The sequence below is a fragment of the Macrobrachium rosenbergii genome, chromosome 49 (genome assembly GCF_040412425.1).
Source record: "Macrobrachium rosenbergii isolate ZJJX-2024 chromosome 49, ASM4041242v1, whole genome shotgun sequence".
NCBI lineage: Eukaryota > Metazoa > Arthropoda > Malacostraca > Decapoda > Palaemonidae > Macrobrachium > Macrobrachium rosenbergii.
Genome location: NC_089789.1, coordinates 21,111,106 through 21,131,105, shown reverse-complemented (window position 1 = coordinate 21,131,105; position 20,000 = coordinate 21,111,106). Strand labels below are relative to the sequence as shown.

At 34.5% G+C, this 20,000-nt stretch overlaps 1 long non-coding RNA gene across 3 annotated transcripts in view; it reads right to left on the bottom strand.

Annotated features, from left to right (window-relative positions):
- LOC136832148 (uncharacterized) overlaps positions 1-20,000 on the bottom strand; it is a 359,618-nt gene that overhangs the window by 147,469 nt on the left and 192,149 nt on the right. For 2 of the 3 annotated variants that reach the window (XR_010851094.1, XR_010851096.1), the window contains exon 6: positions 14,818-14,912. This is a non-coding gene — a long non-coding RNA (uncharacterized lncRNA). The remainder of the gene's footprint in view (positions 1-14,817; positions 14,913-20,000) is intronic. The other variant, XR_010851095.1, reaches the window with a different exon arrangement.

Genomic DNA, 20,000 nt, shown 5'->3' with positions numbered 1-20,000 from the left:
TAATAATTATGATTTATGCAACTCTCTGAAATCTATCGAGAAAGCTTGGACATGGAACATTGGAAATGGGTATAATGTTTCAATGTTTCAGTCATCAATCGTGTTTCTTTGAGAGTACATGGAGAGATTAAAGACAGATAGAATACAGAATTCAGGCCAAAGGCCAAGCACTGGGACCTAGGAGGTCATTCAGAGCTGAAACGGAAACTGACAGTTAAAAGGACCGACAGGCGTAACAGGAGGAAAACCTCGCCGTTTCACTAAGAATCAACTGTTGGGAGAGAGTGAAAAGTAAGTTGGAAGAAAGAGAATACGAACGGAGGTACAGTAAAAGGAATGAAAGGGGTTACAGCTTGAGGCCGAAGGGACCTGCAAAGAGCCTTAAGTAATGCCTACAGTGCACCGCGTATGGTGCACGGACGGCGCTAGTTACACGTCTAAGAAAAGATAATGAACTTCAGATGAAAGTGATATGTGACTTGCATATAAATAGAATATACTTCAGCGACATGTCTTGACATACTAAGGGACAGGGCCGGTAAGTATTGGATTTTGTTTCATGTGAATGCCCTACAAGAATGCGACTGTCGTTTACATAGTTCTGGAATATGCCATGTGCTGTTCAGCTGCTGTTCAAGATTTGGAACTACTTTCTATCTCTTTTTAAAGCATTTTTATTATTAACCCCCATTAATAATAATAATAATAATAATAATAATAATAATAATAATAATAATAATAATAATAATAATAATAATAAGACAGTTATATACCATCTAGATACATTCTTAATTTCTCCATTATTATTATTATTATTATTATTATTATTATTATTATTATTATTATTATTATTACTCGCAGCAGGACAAGTAACGGCCATAATAACTATAAAGGCAGATAAACCTACTGCAACTGGGCCAGTATGGAAATAAGTAAATTGCGAAAACTATAACAAAATATCTAACTACTCCTTACAATCTGTTGGGACTGAGGACTTTCAAAAAAATTACACGGACAAAAACTCAGTACAGGGAAGGAAATGAGAACGCAACCCCTGCGGATATCACAAATAGTAATGTCTTCAATTTAAAACTCGAAACACTTTCAGTTATTGGTGACATAGGAACAAAAACCACCAATATTTGCAAGATTTCGTACCAAGATTACTGTATTCTCACTTGTGATTTCTTTTGTCATGGTCGGCGTCAGTGACCTCCTTAGTAGTAACGCCATATACTTCAGTTTCACTGAGTTTGTAGTCATGGAAGAAAAGTCATAAATCACAGAGGTCGTTTTGTACATAATTGTAACAAGTAAAAAAATGCGCCCGAGTTTTCTGTACAATGTATAAGCAAGGCCACCGAAAATAGCTCTATCTTTCGGTGGTCTCGGTATAATGCTGTATGAGCCGCATGTATGAGCGGCCTATCCTATAGCGTTGCCAGACGCACGATCATGGCTAATTTTAACCTTTAAACAAAAACTACTGAGGCTAGAAGGCTGCAATTTGGTTTGATGATTGGAGTGTGGATGATCAACATACCAATTTGCGGCCCTCTAGCCTTAGTAGTTTTTAAGATCTGAGGGCGTACAGAAAAGGTGCGGAAGGACAGACAGCCATCTCCAGTTTTCTTTTTCAGGAAACTAAAAATGAAAAGTAAAGGACATAAAATGAAGGTGACTGATACGAAAAATTGACTGCTTATCTCCTACTGCTAGCAAGCTTTGGAAATTTCCTCTCACTTCTTTTTTCCCCGACTGTTATAACCTTTTCATCCCTTTTATTTTCCTTGTGTTCCCGTTCCCTGGGCCTTTACTGTTAAGAAAATAAATAAAAGCTGTCTCTCACTTTTCCCCATCATTTTATACTTATTCTTCCTTTCAAAACTAAAAGAAGGAACCACTTCCTCCCCCGAGAGCGAAAAACCCAACAACTTGAAGCTAAACAACTTTGCCCAAGCAGAGTTCTGTTGAGTCTACGAATGTAGTGCGAGTATTTTCTACCATTTTCCTCAATAACCTACATTTGCTATGCTTCCTCTAGATGTCATGATTAGATGTAATATGCTGTTTAGTTTTTTATTACTTAAAATCTCTTCTAAAGAAACAGCATAACCATGTACGTAATACCTGGCAGACGAAAACATTGGACTCAAGGTCGTGTGTTTTCCTATACTGGTGTATTTAATGCACTTAAAATAAGAAATATTTCTTCATCAACTTGAATCATTGGTCTGTTAAGCATTTTTTCTTGAAAGAGCTGGGGAGAAGTAAAATAAGTATTTATATACATATAAGTTCAGCAAGATTCCAGCAACGCTACTTAGAAAAAGAATAAATGTCCCGTTCCCCTTGTACAAGACATTCAAATACCAATTTCCAATTTGATATCAGTTTTATCATTATTGCCTTGTACGATAGGTTCCATATGGGCAAGAAAATATGCATTTAACAGTGCTTGTCCATCCGTCCTCTCCCAAGAGTGGGATCCGGGCCGTCTAGCCTACCAGATGAAAAGCTATATACTTAATACATACATACATATATATATATATATATATATATATATATATATATATATATATATATATATATATATATATATATATATATACACACATATATATATATATATATATATATATATATATATATATATATATATATATATATATATGTGTGTGTGTGTGTGTGTGTGTGTGTATATGTTTATATATATATATATATCTATATATATATATATATATATATATATATATATATATATATATATATATATATATATATATATATATATATATATATTTACATATATATATACATACATATATACATATACATATGTGAGAGAGAGAGAGAGAGAGAGAGAGAGAGAGAGAGAGAGAGAGAGAGAGAGAGAGAGGACACGATCAAAGGTAGCCTATTTTATGACACTTGGTTTTTAAATGAAATTCTTTCCTTAAACAGAATACCTGCAATGAAAAATGGTTAAACTTTTATTTCCATGAATAAAAAATGGTATTTTACCCTCGCAGCATATAAAGAATAGAATATGGCTTTTAATATTTTCAACAATTTCATGGAATTAATAAAAGTTACCTTTACGGAATTTAGTAGGTCGAGGAAATGGATATTGAAAACTATTTTCAAACATTTTTTGTTCATTCATCTATTTCCATAAAAACAGGGGGGGCTTGTAGTGTTTTATTTACATCCATACATATATATGTATGCGTGTGTTATGTATATTAAGGGGTGGGGGGGGGGAAATTCCTGCAGGAGTGACTTTAAAGGCGTAGATCTTTTGACACTTAGAATATCAAGGTAAAAAGGGTAGGATTTTGATTTACAACATACATATAGACATACAACATACATACGTACATATATACATATATATACTGTACATACATACACACACACACACACACACACACACACACATATATATATATATATATATATATATATATATATATATATATATATATATATATATATATATATATATATTTATATATATATATATATATATATATATATATATATATATATATATATATATATATATATATGTATGTTCAGCTGTGCATATATACATAAATACATACCCGCACCCAGTGAACACTACTCAAGGGGGACTACAAAATAAAAAAAATAAAAAAAGCCAAACTATTAAACCACTGATGAGACATCCTTTACAGCCCCCAGCCCAGATATAAAGATCTCTTCCATACCAGTTTGTCGTCTAGTGCTTTGTTTATGTAGCCCTTCAATAGCCCCAATTCCGTACAGAAAAGAGAGGGAATACTCAGTAGCTAAGAAAATTCAAATGAGACCTATATTCAAACCATCGGCATTTCGAACTGTGAACAGAAAGCTTTTTTTTTAAAACAAAAATGAACGATGGAAAATTAATCTTATACTAAGTTTAAATGAGTTTCTGCAACTAAACACTGACTGTTTAGTTTACTGAAAAAAAAAAAAAACGGTTGCCGTAGGTGATGTACTGTACATAGCCTACTGTATCTGTGGTCCATGGCAAGTAATTTAATTCTTGTGCGTTAAGGTATATTTGCTGTTTTAATTGCATGAAAACTTAAAATAATGACGTACGTATATCAACCACGTGCTTATTATTACAACTGTTTCGGCGAGATACATACAAACACACAGAGACACAGAGATGCTTCAGTACAAAATAACTGATGAAACTAAACCATGTTTCAGGAAAGGAATAATGCATAGGCCTGATGCTCAATACACTAGTGATGAACTTCATACTTGTATCTTTTATCTGTCGCTATTTAGAATTTAATAATAAATTTAGTCACTGTCTGCTGTCATTGCGGAAAACTCCAGCATATCTTCTAGTAAGTGTAAAAATAAGAGAGAGAGAGAGAGAGAGAGAGAGAGAGAGAGAGAGAGAGAGAGAGAGAGAGAGAGTGAGAGTATTAAAGCAAAGAAAAACAGAAAACTAAAACAACGACTGGCAAACAAGGGAGAACAATAAGTACAAAGGAACTCAGTGGTAGGACGTCTTTATTGGATGGTCGTGGGTATGGGCCTAAGGTTATTGACATCTGAAGGAGCTACAACACGGAATTCCTCCGGGCGGTTCTGTTAGGGCGTGGTATCTCGCCACACCCTCTACAAACACAGTCATTAAGGGCTGTTGTTGTTGTGCATTGTTTTTTGTTTCTTACCCACCATTTCGCCCGCCCCTTTTCACTTCCCATTCATTTCCCTTTCAGTTTTCCTTCATGGCGACCTGTTCTTCATTTGGTTGTCTATTTTAACGCTGCCTCCTTTGTCAAAGGACGTTGGCAGGGGCAACTACCCTATGCCTCCATTACGTTTAATTACGCTGCAGATTAATGACCACTGCACTAATTGCATGGTAGGAGTGTTTATCCTAACTACATGGCATTGCAGATATAATTTCGCCTAACAAACTTCTTGGAACCAGAAAGCACTATGTTCTGTCTAGGAAAATAAATGTAAAAAATACAGCTTACTAAATAAAGACTTCAACTAGTAGAGAGACATCTTGATGATAATTTTAATTTGGAAAAAAAATCGACTAACAAACTTCTTGGAACAAGAAAATAAAAATACAGCTTATTAAATAAAGACTTCTTGATAAGAACTTTAATTTGGAGAAAAATGTTTCTATTGGATCAGTTGAGGCTATACCAGATAAATTCTCTTACTTTCTAAAACATTGTCATTTTATTGTTCCATTATTTCTTACTCATCCCTCCTCCTCCCCACAGAGCAAACAATTTTTGTCAAAGGGGAGAGAGAGAGAGAGAGAGAGAGAGAGAGAGAGAGAGAGAGAGAGAGAGAGAGAGAGAGAGAGAAAAGAAATAACAGGTCTGAATGCCAGAGTGTTCGTAAGACATTATTGATATGAAAATTTCGTATTGAGCAGAAATTAAATCAAATACGATAGTGATCGTTGTTTGGTTATGAATCTTTACAAGAAAAACTCTGGCATTAAATTAATGCCTGAAAGCATTTAATCGAGTTATAATGGCATTTTGACGGTAATTTGAGCAGAGTGAACAAATAAAAACATCAAGACGCTGGGATTAACAGTTTCCTAAAATTGCTAATAGTAACTTAAAAATATTGCTAATAGTAACTTAAAAATCTTAGATGATGATTTAAAGAACTCTGTGTTACTTCGGATATTTTGCTGGTCCAGAATCGACCATTTTCTTTTTCTTTTTTTTTTTAAATAAATGAGTCAAAAAAGTACCGCGGCATTTGAAAGACCTTCATGTTATTCTAAAACGATCGATGTTTGAGAATACCGTTCTGAAGGAGCCGAATAACTTTTCACGGGTTTTCGTTATTTCCAAAACCCAATGGACATTCTAAAGGCCGTGAGAGCATCTCAGATGGCAGCTGTCGCTATTGGGTGCTTTTAAAGTTTTTCTGAACGGGTTGAGGACTCACGAGTGTTGCGATGCTATTCTATCAAATGCTTCTGCTTTAGTTACTCCTACTGTGACACAAAGGTTGGTCATCATTACATACAGGTTCATTTTCCTTGAATTTTGTCGACAAATCAGATATATAAGACTTTCTAGCGTTATGCCTACCTAATACTTTTTTAGTTTTAACCCCATATGCTCAAATTTCTGATATTCAATAATACCTTAAGTACATGGCGATGCCTCTCTTAGAAGCAATTTTTCTAGCTTGTACGTTATTATAATCGACAAATTTCTACGTTTACATCTGCTGTGAGTGAACCACAACTGAATAGTTTACTTATATAAGAAGGTAATTTGACTATTTTTTTCGAATTTCGATCAGTCATATCCTAAGATATAAAATTAATTCAACGCACAAGATACGTTCTTGCATGACCGTCCACTGCGTAAGCGAAAACATCTAACAGACCACAGAAGAAGACGATTCCTTGAAAGAAAAATAAACGAAGAGTTATAGTGATTTCTATAACTCTTTGAAAAATAATGCACTTGCAGTGATAATGCGCTACATGAAGACCACCACGGAATTTTAGGAAATAACTCTAATGTACAACCGTTAAATTTTATTTCCTAAAGACAGTCTCACTTCTTGTCAGTATGCATCACGCGTCTATTCTCAAGCGAATGAATAATGTCATTAAAGCCACATTTTCAAAGGCCAGTCTTTCTGTGAAGTGACCTCATGCACATCTCTAATAATGATACCACATAATTCACTCACATTCATTTTGAAGTTTCTCGTAGAATCTGCTACGAGAAACTTCAAAATGTAATGAATTTCAGTCTAAAGATACATTGCTTGCAGATATTCTTGAACTAGGTTTTTCACAAAAACAGTTCTACAAAATATTAACCATAATAATTAGTCATTTTATTGAGATTTTCTAAAGAAAAAAAATAATTCTTCAAGTTGTCCGATGAAAAACCTAAGCTACAGAGAAAATGCCCATTAGCAAAGTATTTTTGTGGCCGTAATTGCAAGAGAACAAGATATCCGAAGGTTCACAGGTAAAACGTAGTGACTGATTTCAAGCGGTCACTTCTTTGGCACAAAAATCAATCTTAAAAAAAAATAAAGAAATAAATTCTGCAAGGATACTGCTTTATTGCTGGACTCGACCTTACATTCGAAGACCCTTCTTTTTTTTTTTTTCATTGAAAGAACGAACGACATTTTTTGAACGAAAATAGAGTGACTCCCTGGTTCTGGAAATCATCTTTTTAAAAGACCATTATAGAAAAAAGTTATCGAGTTTTCTTGCCCGAGAGTGGCTATTGCCCTCTGGTGCAGACTCTGCGGTGAAGGTACAATCCTTTTTATGAAGAAGACAAAAATATCGCAGAAAACAGAGGAGACAACTGAAATTTATTAACCGGGAAGGCAGAGCCCTGGATTATTTAAAAAGAAATTTTTTTTTTGTTTTCTCGGACGAGAACTGAACTGACTCTTTTTCAAGTTTTCATAATTCTATATTTCTATAATTTCCATGTGTAACACTTGCAAGGGGTATTAAGAGGTCACATTTACAGTATGTGCTTCCATAATCATCTTTATCTATAAAGTACGCAAAGAATCAGCTTCTTAGATTTTCTGTACATATTTTCAGTTTTTCCGTGCAAATGAAGATTTTCTGTAACAAACTTGGAACAACCATTCGAAGTCTTGTGCACTCATCCTTGCTTCTCAAAATTAATGTTTAGGACGCAGCGCAGTTCCTTGTCAAAAAACAATTGTTGGTAAGTAAGGTTTCACTTCTTATTTTTGTAGATCTCTTCTTTTGCAAACTGAATAATATTGATAACTTGCCAACTTATGGCGTATCATTGGCCAGATGTCTCTTTAACGGGTGCCGAAATAATTTCCTGGAAAATACCCCGCTTCAAATACCATTCCTCTGATCTTCCGATTCTTTAGCGAAATCATAATAGTTTGGCCACTAAATGATAGTTATGCCACTAAATGTCGATTTTTACTATCTTATATTTTAATCCTTAGATGCCAGGTAGGCTGGACAGCAGACATATCTCGAGGCAGGGTGATTGCCAGCTCTCTCAAGAAAATTGTTTATTGACTTTTAAATAATCTCTTGAAAAGGAATACAAATGAGAGACATTGTTTTTTGGGATAATACTAACGATATTCTACATTTTTACCCTTTCAAATATTTTCGCAACGTTTCTTTGCTCTTACGTTCGTTTTCACCAACACCGTACAACTCTGAAATGTCATAGGATTGAATAAACAAGCAAACAAAAGCGGAAATTCGATTAAATGAAAAAAAAGACAATTATTTACACTAGATGAAAAGTTACTTTATTCTGCCAATTTATATAATATTTTCCGTACATGAGGTTGATGTCAAAGTATAAAACAAGAATGAAAAGTTTTTAGTAGGCAGTTAAAGAGGAACTTTACAACCTACTTCTTCAGCAAACTCTGCGAACACTCCTGGCTGAAACCCCAAGTGACAAAGCTTCTTTGTCCCAGGTATTCGGTGCTCATTAACGCCTTTTCACTCATTAATATATGATGAATGCACAGCATTAACATCTTTCTAAAACACTTAGGAATTCTGACGTTTCTTATTTGATGTACTATTTAATGTGCTTTTTTCATAGGCTCGCCTTTACTCCCTCTTGCTTGTGACTATTCGTTACAACCTCATTCAATTTATTTTACCGATGAATGATATTCAAGGAGTAATTAAAATGGTTAAATTTGGCGGAAGCGAGTGAGGGACCAGCTCTCCAATGGCCTAATAAATTATTCTCGTAACCCCCTTCGAATACACCATAATGAGCATAAAATACTCCATATCATAGTAAATTGCTGTTATATTTTTTTTACCTAATTAAGGATTTCGATTTCAACAAAAAATGACTAAAGGTAAACAGTCACCTTATAAGGCATTGGCCCATTTAACACAAAAAATGTAAAATTTCGTTTACAAGATATTTATAAATACATCGTATTTTTTTTTTTTTTTTTTGGGGGCGGGTAGGATGGGGAGGGGGATTAATTTACGTAAAAATAACTACTTTTAAAGAATAAATATATATCATGGAGCTTACAACTGTCCGACTGTCATCGAGATTTGCAATTTCTGGTCAATTTACCAATAGCATGGCAAAGGCGTAACCTAAAATGAGTATGCCATTCATCAAACTAATATTTTTCAAAATAAATTCAAATAAGTAAATAAATTCAAACAATGCATTACAATGTAATTCTATAACTCATGCTAAGTAAAGTAAACGGCCGCACGAAGATATCGTTTATTAATATAAAATTTGTCGACCACACAATATAGATATGGGTGTATATAATACACTGATCCCCGAGAGGCTAGTACTAAACACGGCGTCCCAAGGAGCTTCCGCCATGTTTAGCACTACCGCCTCGGAGTAGGTGAAGCTAAAGGTTAATAACCTTCATTCCTGCCATTTTACTAAAATGTTCTCATGTGGAATCATCACAGGAACTCATTCACGTTAACCAAATCTCTTATTTTCACACAGTAATTCACAGAATCGGTGTATTCCCTGGTATTCAGCCTTAGGAGTTGTATCATGAGCGTGGGTTGCTAAAATTGAAAAAGATCGTGAGAATTAAGGCAAATATTTCATAACACGTAATTTAGTTTTTTACCGGGAATACAAACAAATTTGTCCTTATTGCTATAAAAATCCCGGTTTCTGTTCTTAACCGACTGAAACCTAATAGTTGCTATTTATCGAAATCTAAACAGTAGGCCTACTAATTACAATAAAAATATAGATTTTTTTTTTACTTAGAATTGTATCAAATATGATTTTCCCTTTTTGTTTACGTAGAATTAAATGGTACACAATTTGAATTTTAGATTCCTTATCTGAATGACACTAGAGAGACTATTTCTTAATATGAAGTCCGAGAGAGGGAGAATGTGCTTCCTTGATAAGGCATATTTAAGTAAGAGAAACTTGTAAGTCTTTTTATCAGTGTTGAAACAAAAAGCCGATTTATTCTCCGTCCCTTCCGTCGCCTCCACACGAGACTATTCTCTTTAACTGTCGCCTTTTCCCGCCTCTTGTGAAGTCTCTTCGCCACCGATCATTCGTTTCATTGACCGTCACATTCCTTCGCCGATTTCGTCCTCCATTACAATATTTCTGGGCTTTTACTGCCACGGTGCCAATGGGGAATTCCAACCCTTTCACATATTTTCAGTTAAAAATGTTTCCACCTCGTCTGTCTTCATTCTAGGTACATTCCTCTTATTCGGTTTCTGAGACCCGTCTCGTAAATATACTTATCATGGGTTGGTCTGTTTCTCTGCGAGCCTTTCCAGAAAGGTGTTTGTCTTCTTTTTGGAGCTATTATACTCGTTCATAATCACCGTTGTGCGCAGACAGTTTCGTAAGATGGTAATTGCGTAGCCCTCTCCCATTTGATTTAGATTTTCCTCGGAGGATATTCCACACGGTGTTTCTGTAGGAATTTAAATTCAAAATTATTTTCTGTCAAATAAACTATCATCCTTGAGTACTTTATATAACGGTTCTCTGCTGCCTGCCTTGTGCATATACGTGTTTTAATACTTATACCCAAGGGGAATCATAATTGATAAATGCTCTCTCAACGGTGGGATTCGAATCCCTCTGGTAACGAAGCATTTGTCAGTTATAATTCCCCTTAGGTCTATGTGACGAAAACTTTACATGTATGTAATAGGCATCCTGGGAAAGAGTGATTTTCACGTGTAGCGTGCATGTTCTTTGAACAACGCTTGGCAGTGCTTGTAAAAAGCTTAGTTGAAATTACTGACCGGTTAAAAGCTGTGTTCGCAATCTTAATGGTAAACCAACCGCGATTAAGTATGAGAAAGAAATGAGGCGGTGGCCAGCAGTTCGATACAAGGCAACTCGAGTTGTATTTGCATGATGAATATATCCATATGAAGAAAGTATGTGTATAATGAAAGACGAAACTGCGTCGTCTCTCAAATTATAAAGTGCTTGTGATGACGTATTTCCAATCGCGCTTCAGAGAGAGAGAGAGAGAGAGAGAGAGAGAGAGAGAGAGAGAGACTTGCGCAGGTAAGGCAGAGATACTGGTGCGATTTTCGAGTACGGACAACAGTGTCGTTCTCTCTAAAAACTAGTGAAAGCGTCGTAGTGCACATTCGTAGCCAAAAATAAAGTCAGATTTAAGCAGGGCCTTGACTCAGAGGAGCAGCTTTCTTGGGTAGAAAATTGTAAAACCATAAGTGATCATAGATAACTGAAACTTCATTCTCACACTTCATTTTCTCACCACTCTCCCTGAGTGAACTCTACTAATTAGCAGCTTTAGTGTTCCTGTGGAAATTAATTCCAAGGAAGTCTCTGAAGATCATCGAAACGCTACTCGTCCATTGTCATCTTAGTGTGTCCCAGAAAAAAAAAAAAAAGCCAGACGACAATGGCCCATGTAACAACAATACATTGACAATGAAAACTTCAAAATTGTTTGTTACTATGGTAACTCTCAAAAAATTCACATCAGCAGTGTTCAGGATTCTCTACAAACACTTGCAAGCATTATCTCTCTTCCTGGGTATGAAGGACCTACCTTTTCAATCTAGATTTGCCTTCCTCCCTCCTTCTAAGACTTCTGAGTTTTACACTCTTTTCACCAGCTTACCGACTTTCACTTTTCCACATGACCATAACTTCTCAAAATACTTTGATCCATCCTTTAACCCACGATAACTTTTTTACTATTTATACCTATCTCCAACTCACCCTTTCTGTTCTCCTTACGCCATATATACTTTGTAAAAATAATGAATGAAGTGTAATTGATGCATCATGCAAACGAGACAATATGGGTTTTTGATTCACGTTTATGTATTCCTCATTTGGTCAATTTTCTATCAACCATCACTCTTCTTTCTTCTCGATTTCGGATCTTTAGGAATGTATAAAGACACTATGGTTCAGAGAAGCACTGGGACTGTGCTTCGATATACGAAGGTTTTACGTTCCTACTTGAAAAATGTGAAATAGGTTTTATAGAAATTGGTTTTCCCAAAATCGCCTTCATAACCCCCACCCACCCCCACCCCCCACCCCTCACCCTCTCGCTCTCTCTCTCTCTCTCTCTCTCTCTCTCTCTCTCTCTCTCTCTCTCTTTGTGACCTTATATTCAGAAACTCTCTCTCATGGCATTCATAGTGTAGTAATCCAGAACCCAGCTTTTGTCTCTTTTCATGGCTACTGTCAGGAGGCCTCTATGCTAGAGAAATATTGAATGAGGAACAAAAGTTCAGGTTTGGCTGAAGTATTCATAATTTCTATAACAGAGGTTTCTCTAAAAGTGAAGAGTTCTGTGACGAAAAAAAGAACAGTAATATTCGAGGAAATCAGACGGAAAATTATTATATTTATATAAAAATGACCAAGAAAACTTCCATATACAGAATAAAATTCCAGCCAAGACGTGTTGGTAAGAGAAGACGACGAAAGAAAGCATCGCCAACATATTCTACAGTAAAAAATAATTACATTATGTATATCATCCGAAAATCGTTAGCAAGAAAACTTTACTATGTAGAGCAAATCGAGATCAACAAATTTGCTCAAAGTAAAACTGAATGTATGTTGGTTACATAGTAAAACAAATTTCCACGTAAACCAAGCGTCATGAAGAAAAAAAATATGGCCCAGTCAGAAAACAACATGAGTTCGACGTCGACAATAAAAACAACAGAAGTGACTCTTGCCTCTGTCACTTATATGCACTTGAATCATTTTCTTTATATCCTTTAAGTTACAGGACTAAAATATAATAAAACATACATGAGATCTCTACATACTTGGCTGTCTTTTCAATTCACGATTTCGCAACGTGCATCTCGAAAATCATCTACTCCATCATCATAGATCTTAAGGTGTGCTTTTGTTATGCGAAGAAACACCGAATTCGCCTTCGGGCACATTTCTCTTCTATGTTCGTCTTATTTGGACAATGTCTCGGGAGGAAACGACCCCATAAATCTGTCACTGCTGGAGGCTGGCAGGTGGAAGAGCTTATAAATATACGACGCAGAATGAAGAGGACTCACAAAGGCCAGATGTATTTTCCTTTTGTGTTCCGGTGTTTGGTGTTATTCCATTCTGAAGAGTCCATAGTGTTAATTTATGGTCTGTCTCGGATAAAAGGACGAAATTCTTTGGCCATTTAAGTATATAAATCGCAAGGGTTCCGGAAAATTTTCATGTCAGACTCATGTACCTTCGTGTACCGAATATTGAAGTAATTCGTTACCTTAAACCGCCAATCGTTTAAGATGGGATTACTATCCTATAAAAAATTATCATGCTACTCAATATGGTAGAAAATGCCTACAAAATTATGAGGATTTCCCCAGAAACCGGCGTTCACGCAGACTGAAAAGCTGATCAAACTGGGAATCATGCACAGTTAGAAGTATATAGAAATTTATATATATCAATGAAATAAGAAAACGTGAAGACTGGATAGTATAATATACATAACAGATAACAGTTGCACATCATTTCCAACAGTGACAAAAATGCAGTTTAAAATAACAAATGTAAACACAGGATTCAACGAGGTCGGAGAGCAATGCTCACAAATCTTACTGATCTCAAAACTTAAAATAGTGACATGAGTTCATGATGGTTTTATCTCTGATGGCGTTTCTCTCTCTCTCTCTCTCTCTCTCTCTCTCTTTCTTCATTTTTGCCGTAGAAATGGTATAGCATCATATATTAAAAATATATGTAAAATTCATCTTTCACACGGTATTACCATGCCAACAGAAGTCGAGGTCTGTGGAGGTTCTAAGGCTACTGTTAACCCAATACTTTTGATGAAATGTCATAACGAAAAAAATTATTACCATGGATGGAGATTTCGTAGACATTCACTATTTAGTTTTTATATTGAAGATATTTCTCCTATATATATGTATACGTGTGTGTATATATGCAATAATATATATATATATATATATATATATATATATATATATATATATATATATATATATATATATACATAAATATATATATATATGTATGTATGTGAATATATATGATTCATACATACATATATATATATATATATAGCATATATATATATATATATATATATATATAATAGTATATATATATATATATATATATATATATATATATATATATATATATATATATATATATATATATATATATATATATACAGTATATATTATATACAGTATATAAGACTGATTTACCGAATCGTTTCAGTAACGTAAAGGTGCATTATGCAAAGAAAGCTTTTCAATGCCACGGTATTAAAATTTCTATTGTAAAGCCTCTAATGAGTTATCAGGCTGTGTCGTCATTTAAAAAAAAAGGTTATTTTATAACTGAACATTCAGTTGGTAAATTCATGTATCACGAAAAAAAAGTCGTTTAAAAGAACAGATTACGATTGGTCTAATGGAATCTGAGCAATTTGAGCATCGGTCCGCTGACAGAAAAAATTAGCTGATGGTAGCATGATGAAATAACGAAGACAGCATGTCATTAAGAACAAATAATGAGAGACCTATGGGGCTTACCCAACTGCTTTGTGCTCTAGGTAACTCGTTGAAATTATAACGCTAGCCAAGAACTACTTCCAGACGAAAACGAACTCAATAAATTACGACGACCCGACATGAGGGAAAATGTGAGTATGATGTTCTAACTGCCTTCTACTCGGAGACATGACGAACCCCTTTTTCAAACTGCTGTTTGTAATGGCTCATCCACAATTATACAATACAGAACTTACCTTTGCTATCCCATCTTAGATCGGCACTCGACACGTCGTGCACGCTCTGCGTAGTAACGAATCACGCATTCATTCATTTGACAGCGTTCTACCTGCTAGAGAAAAGTAAGTGTAATTACATATCTATAAGGAATGTTATGGTACTGAAAAAGAGATCATGTAACAATGGCCAAGCAAGGTTTGTTAGTTTTAAATTATCATAATTGAAATTTTTAAGATTTATAAATATAAATGCTGGATTTCTTCTTATAAATTAAAATCAAGGACTTCAAGACACAACGGTACATAAAGCTGAAAACGCGAACAAAAGTAAATCTTTTTAGAGTGAAGAGATTTTCGCGGTTATTATGACATCAGGAACTCACTTAAAATTAAACTAACTTCGTATCTTTGGTTTCATTTGTGGTAATCTTCATTCCTGGAGAAAGGGAATAGTAACTGCTTGTGAAGTGGTTTTCCAATAATTTTATGCAATTTTACTTCAAACCACACAAGTTTTCAAAATAAAAAAGCATAATCTTGCAGTCGTTTAGAATACTTACGACTTTCTGCAACAAATTTGAAAAAAACTACTCTCTCTCTCTCTCTCTCTCTCTCTCTCTCTCTCTCTCTCTCTCTCTCTCTCTCTCTCTCTCTCTGTTTCACTTCACAATTCTCAGGTTCATGTGTGTACCAAATAACTCGTTCAAACGTTGTTTCTTTAATCAATTGCATTTTTTTAGATCGTTATTTACAAGTTATTGCAAGGGAAATATTTCGTCGCTGGCATACCTGTTAAAGTTTTAATTGTTTTTCTTCCTATAGCTTCCCTTTGTCCTTCCTTTTCTTTTTTTTTTATTGATGAATACATTTTTGGAATATTTCCTAGAATTTGGTTTGCAATTCTTTTTGGATTAAGGGCGACCACTTTTATATTCGCTTTACGTATTTTTTGACCGAACGGTTTCCTAAGTTTTGAACTGTCAGCCCTATTTTCCTTGTGACTTCTGTCAAAACACTGAAGTGTTGTTCACATGAATGATAAAAAAGTTGAGGAGGATTAGATAACTGTCAAAACAGTATACGAGGAGAATTCAAAGGGTATGGAACACAGATTCACGACTAAAACCATGGAAAATTACCATCATAAAGAGTAGGTGATAAGAATATAATTTGGAAATCATGGGGCGGGAGAAAGAAACATGGCAAATTTTCTGTTAAAGCACTGATAATTGTCAAGCATACACAATGCATGAATCATGAAATTCAATCTATGAAGCCAAACATTAGGGCATTTCCAACCATTCAGCGGTGAGCACAGTGAAAGCAGGGAGTTAAAAGGCTTAGGCGGAAAAAACAGAGATATCCAGAAAAAAATTGAAAACAGAATACTACAGGTAAAATGATTGAAGTGCTTTTTATATGGATATCATGTGAATATACAGGTTGAGCATATAAAAAAATCTGTGATATCCGGTGTGCCTTGATTCGAAGGGGAGAAATGGATTTCATAATAAAAAAAATTTTTCTTTTCTAAACCAAAATGTCCGCTACCCTTCTCTGTGCAAGGTTTCATCCACGATTCACCAACATGAATGTGTCAATGACGATGGACTTGTTTGTTAGAATTTCAATGTGTATCTACATACATATATAATATATATATTTATATATGTGTGTATGTAGTTCCTCGTTGGACGGGTCGGTATAGTTCTCGGCTAGAACCCGGCTGGGCCCGCGTTCGATTCTCCAGCCGGCCAGTGAAGAATTAGAGGAATTCATTTCTGGTGACAGAAATTCATTTCTCGGTATAATATGGTTCGGATTCCACGATAAGCTGTCGGTCCCGTTGCTAGGTAACCAATTGGTTCTTAGCCACGTAAAATAAGTATAATCCTTCAAAGGCCAGCCCTAGGAGAGCTGTTAATCAGCTCAGTGGTCTGGTTAAACAAAGGTATGCTTAACTTTTTATATGTTCAGAAAATGTTGAATGATGTATATAACAGGAATGTTACTTGGTAAACAATTATCTGTGTGTAGTGATCAACACACCTCAGTCATCCACACACATAACATATGCTGAAAGTAGCTTCTTGTGAAAATATTTTGAGATATCTATATACTGAGTAACAGATAGGAACCAGCATATGGGAAAATGTCAGAAAAAGATATCAGAGTCAGGCGAAGGAAAAATGCCACTGAATGTCAACTATGGAACATATTTCCAGGAACAGAATGGTAAATTAATGTTGCGCAATGATGGAGTGCTCAACAGATACTGGATTAACAACTTTGCTGAATATTTCTCTTCTAAAATACACCCATCCCCACTCCCTGAATAGTGGGTACCGCTTTGTGTTTAAGGACTCAAAGGGTGACATCCTAGGGTAAAACAATCACACTAAAAACAATAAAACATGTCATAAATACACGATCTTGCTCCTCCAAACTCATTGCACTTTGGACAATCTTTGGATCACAAACAGTTTTGAATACAAGAAAGGCCTACTTACTGATAGTTTCAGGGAAACAATCCAGTTAGATGGTAGATATTCAGACGATTATCCAGCATTTTGAAATGGTTCGTTTTTTCTGTGTATCTAACGGTTGTTGACATTTACTCAACCTGCTTGTGATGTATGGGAAAAATGCAATAAGTCAAGGAAGGAAAAAATGCCGACTGGAATGTCAACTTATGAACATGTTTATGACATGCACCAATGGATGGAGTGCTCAACAGGATACTGGAAAACTCTGGCTGAATAGCGTGGACACACACTAGGGTATATACAATATGTCATAAATAAGCAACTCATTGCACACATCACAAACAGTTTATGAATACAATATATATATATATATATATATATATATATATATATAAATATATATCTATATATAATATATATTTATAACTGTTTTGATGTATATATATATATATGTTATATATTATATATACTGTATACATATACACACACACACACACACACACACACACACACACACACACACACATATATATATATATATATATATATATATATATATATATATATATATATATATATATATATATACTACATACACACACATATATATATTACTTCTAATGCTATGTTTTCAATCAAATCCTATGAAAACTAAGAACTATAAAGAACATGCCCTTAACTGCATCATCATTTAAAACCCAACAATATATCTAACAAGAAAACTGGATACATAGTTACATATGAATAAACATTTCAGTTAACTAGGCATGACTGAGAAAGTTTTACAGGAATTCTCCATACTAGAGACAGATTTTCGAAATCTGGAAAAATAATGATAATGATGAGATACAGACTGTAATCTCTATTTAATGAGGCTTGATCATAAAAATTTTCGTTGGTAGTTTTAACCTCTCATTTCAAGGTAATTAATTATGATGGAATATTGCAAAGGTCTTTATGTAAAATGATTCCATAACCAAGATTAAATAGGAATAAGTATTTAGGTTTAAAGTAAATCATCCACTTTCATTTCAACTGTGTGTGTGTTTGTGTGTGTATCTGGGAGAGAGAGAGGAGAGAGAGAGAGAGAGAGAGAGAGAGAGAGAGAGAGAGAGAAGAGAGTGGTTTACTGCCCGGAATTTTAAAACATATATAAAGCATTTAATGCTTTATTCCAGACTGAAATGAGTATTATACACAAAACAATGGTATCTGATTTTTTTTTTAGATAGGATTTTCATTCATTTTATCTACTAAACCAGTGGTTTCCATTTAAAATCAACGAACAACCGAATTCACGAATTACTTTCAATAAGCACACTGAAAATATTGTTTTTCCAACGGTGAGTATTTTTTTATTTGTCGATGGTAATTGGGAAAATTTATGAATGAAATGGATAAGTTCACTCTATATTTAGTGACTTTATTTAAATAAACTACGAAACATCATGATAAGAGATTTTGAACAACAGCGTAATGAGGATAGTTTTGCCTTTTGAAACATAACGTGGCAAAAATATACCACTGTCAAAAATGCATTTCTGCAGATAATTGGGAGAGTATTGAGTCGAACAGGTCATTGGAATATAAAAAAAAAATTGTTAACATATGAAATAAACAATCCACAATAATGGAGTTGATGTTGTTAACATATAGTTCTTTAATGATACAAGTGCTTATCTTTCTCAAATAAGTGCTCTCTTACTGGGAATGTGGGTCAGCATATGTACATATGTATGTATATATGTATGTATGTACATATGTGTATATATATAAACATATATATGTTATGTGTGTGTGTGTGTGTGTGTGTGTGTGTGTGTGTGTGTGTGTGTGTGTGGGTGGGTGGGTGTGTAAGTATCCGATTTTGTCTATTAACGCCCATTACCGTCAGTAAATCTACTTAACTGAGTTTACTTATCATAATCAAAAACATATGGAAGCGAAAGGTAAACCCTTGAAAAAAAAAATGAGATGTTCTCTTCTTTCATTGAAATTCGAGATGACATCTTCCATCATCTTGCGCCCTTAAGGAATCCATTAGCACCACTTCCGAGGCCTCCTTGCCTACCGCTGCTACATTCCTAATGACATAAACCCAAAGCGGTATCATATTTTCACGGCGAGAAACACCTCTTCGAAATTTTTTTTTTTTTTTCAGGCGAGAATTACGGTGTCTTTCATGAATATATATATATATATATATATATATATATATATATATATATATATATATATATATATATATATATATATAGACCCTAGATCTTGAAAGATGTTAAAAGAAATAGGATACCTACTGTGAACCTCTGTACTTTTTTGTTCTATCTACCTAGATACACCGCATTTATAGAGGATGTGCTTTCATCATCAGATGTGGATGCAAAAGTCAGACATAATCGAATTCATGATTTCTGACCGGTGAAATAAATGGACTGCGATTCTTTCTGTTTAGCAGTAGACTTGCGTATGACTGTCGATGTTGGTGTTACTGTCCAAGAAACCTGCTTTTCAGTGTCACATAATAGCTTATCATTAAATTAACAGGCCTAAAATGTTCTATAGAACAATATTTTATATCAGCTCTACAGTATATATTCTAAAACCATATAAGTAGTTAGTTCTGTTTTTTTATTTCCTATAAACGTTTTAAGGCGATTGTTATTATAGGGAAGCGTGTTGGCAACGAATTTGGTAAAAAATAGTACATCCTAA